Source organism: Elephantulus edwardii, unplaced genomic scaffold (assembly GCF_000299155.1).
Source record: "Elephantulus edwardii isolate Elephantulus edwardi_28Jun2011 unplaced genomic scaffold, EleEdw1.0 scaffold00063, whole genome shotgun sequence".
NCBI classification, from domain to species: Eukaryota; Metazoa; Chordata; class Mammalia; order Macroscelidea; family Macroscelididae; genus Elephantulus; species Elephantulus edwardii.
In genome coordinates, this window is record NW_006399813.1 from 10,897,660 (window position 1) to 10,905,000 (window position 7,341).

The window sequence follows — 7,341 nt, forward strand, 5'->3', positions numbered from 1 at the left end:
AGGGACACACTGACAAAGGAGATTAATCAGAACTTGCTTTGACAAGCACTGTGGCAATTGGACAATTAAAACAGACATGGGCGGGGGGGAGAAAACGAACTGGGGATGAGGGTGGAGAAAACAGTGCAACAATGAATGAATGAAAACCCAAAATCTCTGTAAATGTTCATTAAAACCAATAAAATTTAATTAAAAAAATAAAAATGAAAAATAAAAATAAAACACAAACTTAACTAAGGGGATAAAAAAACAATGACATATCTGACAAGAGAATACTCTCAGAAATTTGAAACATCAACACTTCAACAACAAACAACCCCACTTAAAAAATAGACAATGAACTGAATAGACACTTTACCAAACAAGACAGTCAGGCAACTAACATATGTATGAAGAAATGTTTGCAGTCTTTATCCATTCACTTATTGATGCACTGCCTTTGTGTTTTTTTCCAACTCATAGTGACCCTTCCATGGATGTACGGGGCTATAAATTTCAATGGGACAGACTACCCATCTTTCTTCCATGAAACCACTAGTGGATTCAAAGTGCTGAAGATCTATATGAGCTTTCAGTTATCAGCACAACTCACTGCAGAATTCACTACCAGAAGAATGAGAGAATACCTTTCTTTAGCAAAACTTATTATGATAAAAACTCAATTCTAGTAATATGTTTGGGAGATTAGAACTCTCATACACAGCTGATGAGATTGTTCAATGGTACTGTGAAAAGTTAGATAGCCCACCCTTAAAAAGTGGAAATAATAATTCCATTTAAAGAAATAATGCCATTGCTAAGTCCATCACTTCCAGTGAGCCAATTATCCCCACTTATAGCTGTGGAACCAGGGATATCTTTGCTGATGCCAGATGTACCCTGGCTGAAAGAAAAGAATACTAGAAGAATGTCTATTTGTGTTTAACTGACTATGTGAAGACACTTGACTATGTGGATCATAACAAATTATGGCTAACAATACGAAGAATGGGAATCCCAGAACATTTAATTGTGCTTATCAGTTTGCTCGGCACTACGGTTAACAGTCTTGGCACCAGCAGCCAGGAAATCAATAAACGTATTGTGATGGGAAAGTCTGCTGTTAGGGTCCTCTCTAAAGTACTCAAGAGCAACGATGTGTCTCTGGAGACTAAAGTGTGTCTGATACAGGCCATGGTCTTTACAATCACTTTTTATGCACCAAAGAGTTGGACAATGACTAGGGAGGATAGAAGGAGAATTGATGCCCTTGAGCTGTGGTGCTGGAGAAGAGGATTGAATGTACCATGGACTGCCAAGAAAACAAACAGATTCATCCTGGAGAGGGTTAAACCAAACTACTCCTTGGAAGCAAGGATTCTGGGGCTTTGTCTGATATACTTTGGACATGTTTTAAGGAGGGACAGGTCCTTAGAGAGGGACATCATGCTTGGTAGTGTGGAGGGACGGCGTAGGAGGGAAGACCCTCTATGAGGTGGATTGATTCAGCGACTGGGGTAATTGGTATGGGTGTGTCAGAGGCAGTGAGATTGGCACAGGATAGCGCAGGGTTTAGGGCTGTTGTACATAAGGTCGCTATGAGTCGCAAATGACTCGACGGCACATAACAACAACAATTAGAAAGATATACCTAGAAGCTGTTGTCCAAACTGAGCAAGGAGACAGTATGGTTTAAAATCAGGAGGGGTGTGCAGTAAGGTTGTATCCTTTCTCCATACTTATTAAATCTGTATCCTGAACAAATAATTCATGCAGCCAGATGAGAAGAATGTGACATCAAAATTAGAGGAAGAAGACTCAACAACCTGCTTTATACAGATGATATAACTTTGCTTGCTGAAAGTAAGATAGAAAACACTTACTGAAGAAGATCAAACACTATAAAACCTTCAGTATAGATTACATGTCAGCAACAAGGAAACAAAGGTCTTCACTACAGGACCAGCAGTCAGTATTATGATACAGAGAGGAAAAATTGAAGCTTTCAAGCATTTCATCTTCTTTGGATCAGCAATTAATATCTTTGGTATCAGTAGGCAAGAAAAACAGGTGTATTGCATTGGGCAACTTTACTGTCAGGGACCTCTCCAAAATACTGAAGAGAAATGATATAAATCATAAGACTAAGGTGTACCCTATTCAGGCCTTGGTCTTCTCAGTCACCTGCTATGCATTAAAGAGCTAGACAATGACAAGAATGAGAGAAGAAGAATTGATGCCTTTGATCTGTGATGCTGGAGAAGAATACTGAATATTCCATGGACGGCCAAGAGAACAAATAGATATATCTTGGAATAAAGTGCACCTAGAGTGTTCCTTAAACATAAGGATGGTGAGGCTTCATCTTTCATACTCTGGGAATTTATATTCCTTGAAAAGGGACATCATTCTTGGAAAGATGGTCGTCAGTGAAGAAGAGGAAGATCCCAAATAAAATAAGATTGATACAGTTGCCTCAATTATCAGCTTGATTGTGTCAGAGATGATGAAGATGGTGCCAGATAAGGCAGGAGTTTGGTTGGCTGTTCATAGGCTTGCTATGAGTCATGCTCACCTTGCTGGCACCTAGCAACAATATAAAAATCTTCTATCATGTTTCCAAGACTGTAATCCTAATGAGAAGAGACTGCCCATCTTTCTTCAATGGAGTGAAGGGCAGATTTGAACCACTGGATATGCCTTTTAAGGTTAGTAGTGCAACATGCTACTGAGGACTATTAGATGTATGCCCTAGACAAGTGAAAGTTTGGACATAAATAACTTTTTAAAAGCCATTACTATGAAACACAATGTGAATGAAGAATAACATGAAACACAATGTATATGAACTTTGTGGACACATTAATTTTTTTAAAGCCATTGCTATTCTGTAAGAATCAACTCATAGTTGACCCTCCGTTGAGTTTTCTGAGGTTGTAAATCACACGGGATATTTTGCCCGTCTTACTCCTGAGGGTGATGATGCAGTCTTTGGGTTAACTCTCTGTAAACTATGACACCAGAGCTCTCTAGGACAGAAATAAATATATGCATAAGCATGTTCATCAAAGGGCATTCACAATAACAAAAAGATGGAAACAGCGTAAACACTCATTAACAAATGAATCTATAAACATACTATAGGATATACATATATAAATAAAGAATACATATACAATAAAGAATAATGCTTAATCTACAAACATCTCACAATGTGGATGAGCCTTAAGGTCACTGAGGCAATCACCAAAAGGCAAATGTTGCTTGAGATCACTATTATAAGAAGTTAATAAAAGGTTTACATACAAAAAGAAACAGTCTTTGATGCTTACCAGGAAAAGAATAAAAAGAGATGAGAAATTACTAACTAGAAAATTGTTATGTGTAGTCAAGTTACTTGCAACTCATAGCAACTCTATGTACAATAGCTCTTAACCCTTCCTTAACCTGAGCCAAACTCACTGTTTCCAACACACTGACTCCCATTGCCCCAGTTACTGTATCAACCTATCTTATCCTAGGTCTTCCTCTACTGCACTGTCCCTCCACCTTTCCAAGCATGATGTCCTTCTCCAAGGACTGGTCCTTCCTGGTAACATGCACAAAGTAAGTGAGATGGAGCTTCAAAATCTTGACCTCCAGGGAGCAACTTGGCTTCACCCTCTCCATGCCAGACATGTTAGTCCTCTTGGAAGTCCATGGTATGGTCAGTATTCTTCTTTAGTACCACAACTCAAAGACATCCATTTTTCTGTAATTCTCATTCTTTGTCCAGCTTTCTTTTGCTTTGCATGTAATTGCAAAGACTATGGCTTGTATCAGGTGTACTTAGTTTCCAGACTGACATTGTTGCTCTTCAGTACTCTGGAGAGTTCCCTGATAGCAGACTTTTCCAATACAGTTCATCTTTTAGTTTCCTGGCTGTTGGTACCAAGAGCATTGATTATGGGGCCAAGCAGGTTGAGCTGTTAACAATCTCAATTTTTTCACTGTCCATTATGATGCTACCAATTGGTCCAGTGGTGAGAATTTTTGTTTTCTTGATGTTGAGCTTCAATCTACATTGGAGACTGCAATCTTTGACCTTCTGCAACAAGGAAGTTTTTCTCAGTTTCAGTAAGGAAGGCTGTGTCATTTGTATAGCACAGGTTGTTGAGTCTTCCTCCAATCCTGATGCCGCATTCCTCCTAATGGAGTCCAGCATCTCAAGTAATCGGTTCTGCATATAGATTAAAAAGATATGGACAAAGCACACATTCCTGATGCACTCTTTTCTTGATTTTGACCATAAAGTGGGGTTTTTTTGCTCTGTTCTGATGACTGCTTCCTGGTTGAAGTATAGTTTTGCATGAGCATAATCAGATATTCTGGGATTCTTATTCTTTTCAATGTTAGCCACAATTTGTAGTGTTCACACAGTGAAATATCATTGCATAGTCAATGAAACATAGGTAGACATTTATCTGATATTCTCTGCTTTCAGCCAAGATCCATCTGATGTTGATTATGCTATCCCTGGTACCACAGCCTCTTTTAAACCTACCTTTCACTTTTGGTATTTTTCTGTGGAAGTACTGTTCTAGTCCTTTTTGTATAATCTTCAGAAGGATTTTGCTTCCATGTGATATTAGTGGTAAAAGGAAATGTACAATATGGAGGAGGTCAGCACAAAATAAGTAAGACAAGGAAAGACACGGGGAAGAATGAAAGAGTAAAAGACAAAAATGATAACTACTATCATATGTACAATCCTGTAACAATAGTAATAATAATTTACAATGGTGTATATGGAGAAATCTATACACTGAACAGGTTATGGGATAATGCATGATATAATTATCCAGAGATAATCTTTACATATCTATTTTTGTTTATTGTTGTTGTTGGGGGAGGGGATGCTTTGGTGGCCTAGTGGGTAAGATGTTGTGCCGCAATCTCAAACACATGCAGTTCAAATCTACCGACTGCTCCAAAGGAGAAAAAGGGACAGTCTCTTCCTGTGTGATTAACTGCCTTTGAAGCAAATAAACCATACTTTTAAACCAACTTTTTAATTGTTGCTTTTAGATGCCATCAAGTTGACGGCAACACATATGGACCCTATGATCACAGCCCTACCCTCTTCTATGCAAATATATTCAGATATAGAATAGATAATAAAGGTATAAAGTTACAGAAAAATGTTGCTGTTGTCAGCTGCCATGAGAGTCTAGTATGACTCATAGTGACCTTATGAACAGCCAACATGAAACTTGTCCTCTCCTGTGCCATCCTCACCTTCCCTAAGACATTAGAACTCGTTGCTGAAGTCACAGTGTCAATCCATCTCGTTGGAGGTCTTCTTCTCCTTCATTGACCCTCCATCTATCCAAGCATGATGTCCTTCTCCAAGGAATACCTTTGCTTAGCCACATGTCCATATCCAAAGTATGAAAGATGAAGCTTCATCATTCTTGCTTCCAAGGAACACCCTAGCCACACTCTTTCCAGCACATATCTGTTTATTCTTTTGGCAGTCCGTGGGGTATTCAGTACTCTTCTCCAGCACCACAACTTAAATGCATCAATTCTTCTTCTGTCATCCTTACTCATGGTCCAGCTCACCGAAGCATAGTAGGTAATTGAGAAAGCCATGGCCTGAATAAGATGCACCTTAGTCTACAAAGTGACATCGTTGTTCTTCAGTATTTTGGTGAAGTCCCTGACAGCAGACTTGACTAATGTAATGTTGTTGTTGTTGTTGCTGTTGTTGTTATGTGCTGTCGAGTCGCTTGCAACTCATAGGAACCCTATGTACAACAGCCCTAAACTCTGCTCTGTCCTGTGTCAATTGCACCATCTCCGATACAACCATCCTGATTATCCCAGTCACTGAATCAATCCACCTCATAGAGGGCCTTCTTCTCCTGCGCTGTCCCTCCACACTCCCAAGCATGATGTCCCTCTCCAAGGACCGGTCCTTCCTTACAACATGTCCAAAGTATGTTATACAGAGCCTCAGAATCCTTGCCTCCAAGGAGCCACCCAGTTTAACCCTCTCCAGGATGAATCTGTTTGTTTTCCTAGCAGTCCATGGTACTCTCAATACTCTTCTCCAGCACCAGGATGTTGATAGTTGATCCAAGCAAGATGAAATCATTAACAGTTTCAATATTTTCTCCATCCATGTATTGTTAAACGTTGCCATAACCAAATGCCATGAGGGTCTGAGTCACCAGACTTGAGAGTTTAGAGCCATAATCTTAGGGGCCATCTACTCAATCCTACTTTGTATAAGTAGCAAGTTGTAGTTATTGCTGTTGTTGTTAGGCAATATCAAGTCATCTCCAGTACAAAGCTATCTTATGTACAACAGATCAAAACCTATCCAGTCCTGCACAACCCTCACAATCTCCGCTGTGCTTCAACCCATTGTTACAACCACTGCATTAATCCTTTTCCTTCACGATCTTCTTTATCACTGGTTCTTTATTATATAAGCTTGGTGTCCTTCTTCCAGGGACTGGTTCCTCCTGATAACATGTCAAAAGCCAATCAAAGAATTCATCAGCAAAAGGCGCATACTTGTTCCCTCAGAGTACTGCTTTGATTGTGACAGACAAATCAAAAATTAGCTAACTAAAAGGAAGTTGGTAGGGCAAGAGGCATAAAGTAGCTGGCTTACCTGCTTTTATGATATATATATACTTATTAGTAACATGATTATAAGAGGAAAACAGTCTTCCTTCAATCATGATGCTACATTTTTCTTCGTAGAGTCCAGCTTCTCAAATAATTTGCTTAGTATCCAGGTTAAATAGATATTGAAAGAGAACACAACCTTGACACACTACCTTCTTAATTTTTTTTAGTCTATTTGTGTTTTATTGACAATGCAGAAGAATTCTACTGCATGGATTATAACAAATTATGGATAAAATTAATAAGAATAAGGACAGGGAGTGGTATGCCTCAAAAGTTTACAGAATAATCCTGGGCCTCCAGAAGAAAAAGACTGAAAACTCAATTACAAAATGAGCAAAAGGCATGGAAAGAATTTTCATGGAAGAAGATATCTAAATGGCTAAGAGACACATGAAGAAATGCTCCAAATCACTGGCAATAAGAAAGATGCAAATCAAAACCACAATGAGATACCATCTCACTCCAAAGCAGTTGCAAAGTTTAACAGTATAGCAAGTAATAAATATTGGAAAGGATGTGGAGAGATAGGAACTCTTATACATTGTAAGACTTTAGAATGTTGTTGTTATGTGCCGTCGAGTCACCTGCGACTCATAGCGACCCTATGTACAACAGCCCTAAACTCCGCTCTGTCCTGTGCCAATCGCACTGTCTCTGACACTCCCATCCCAATTACCC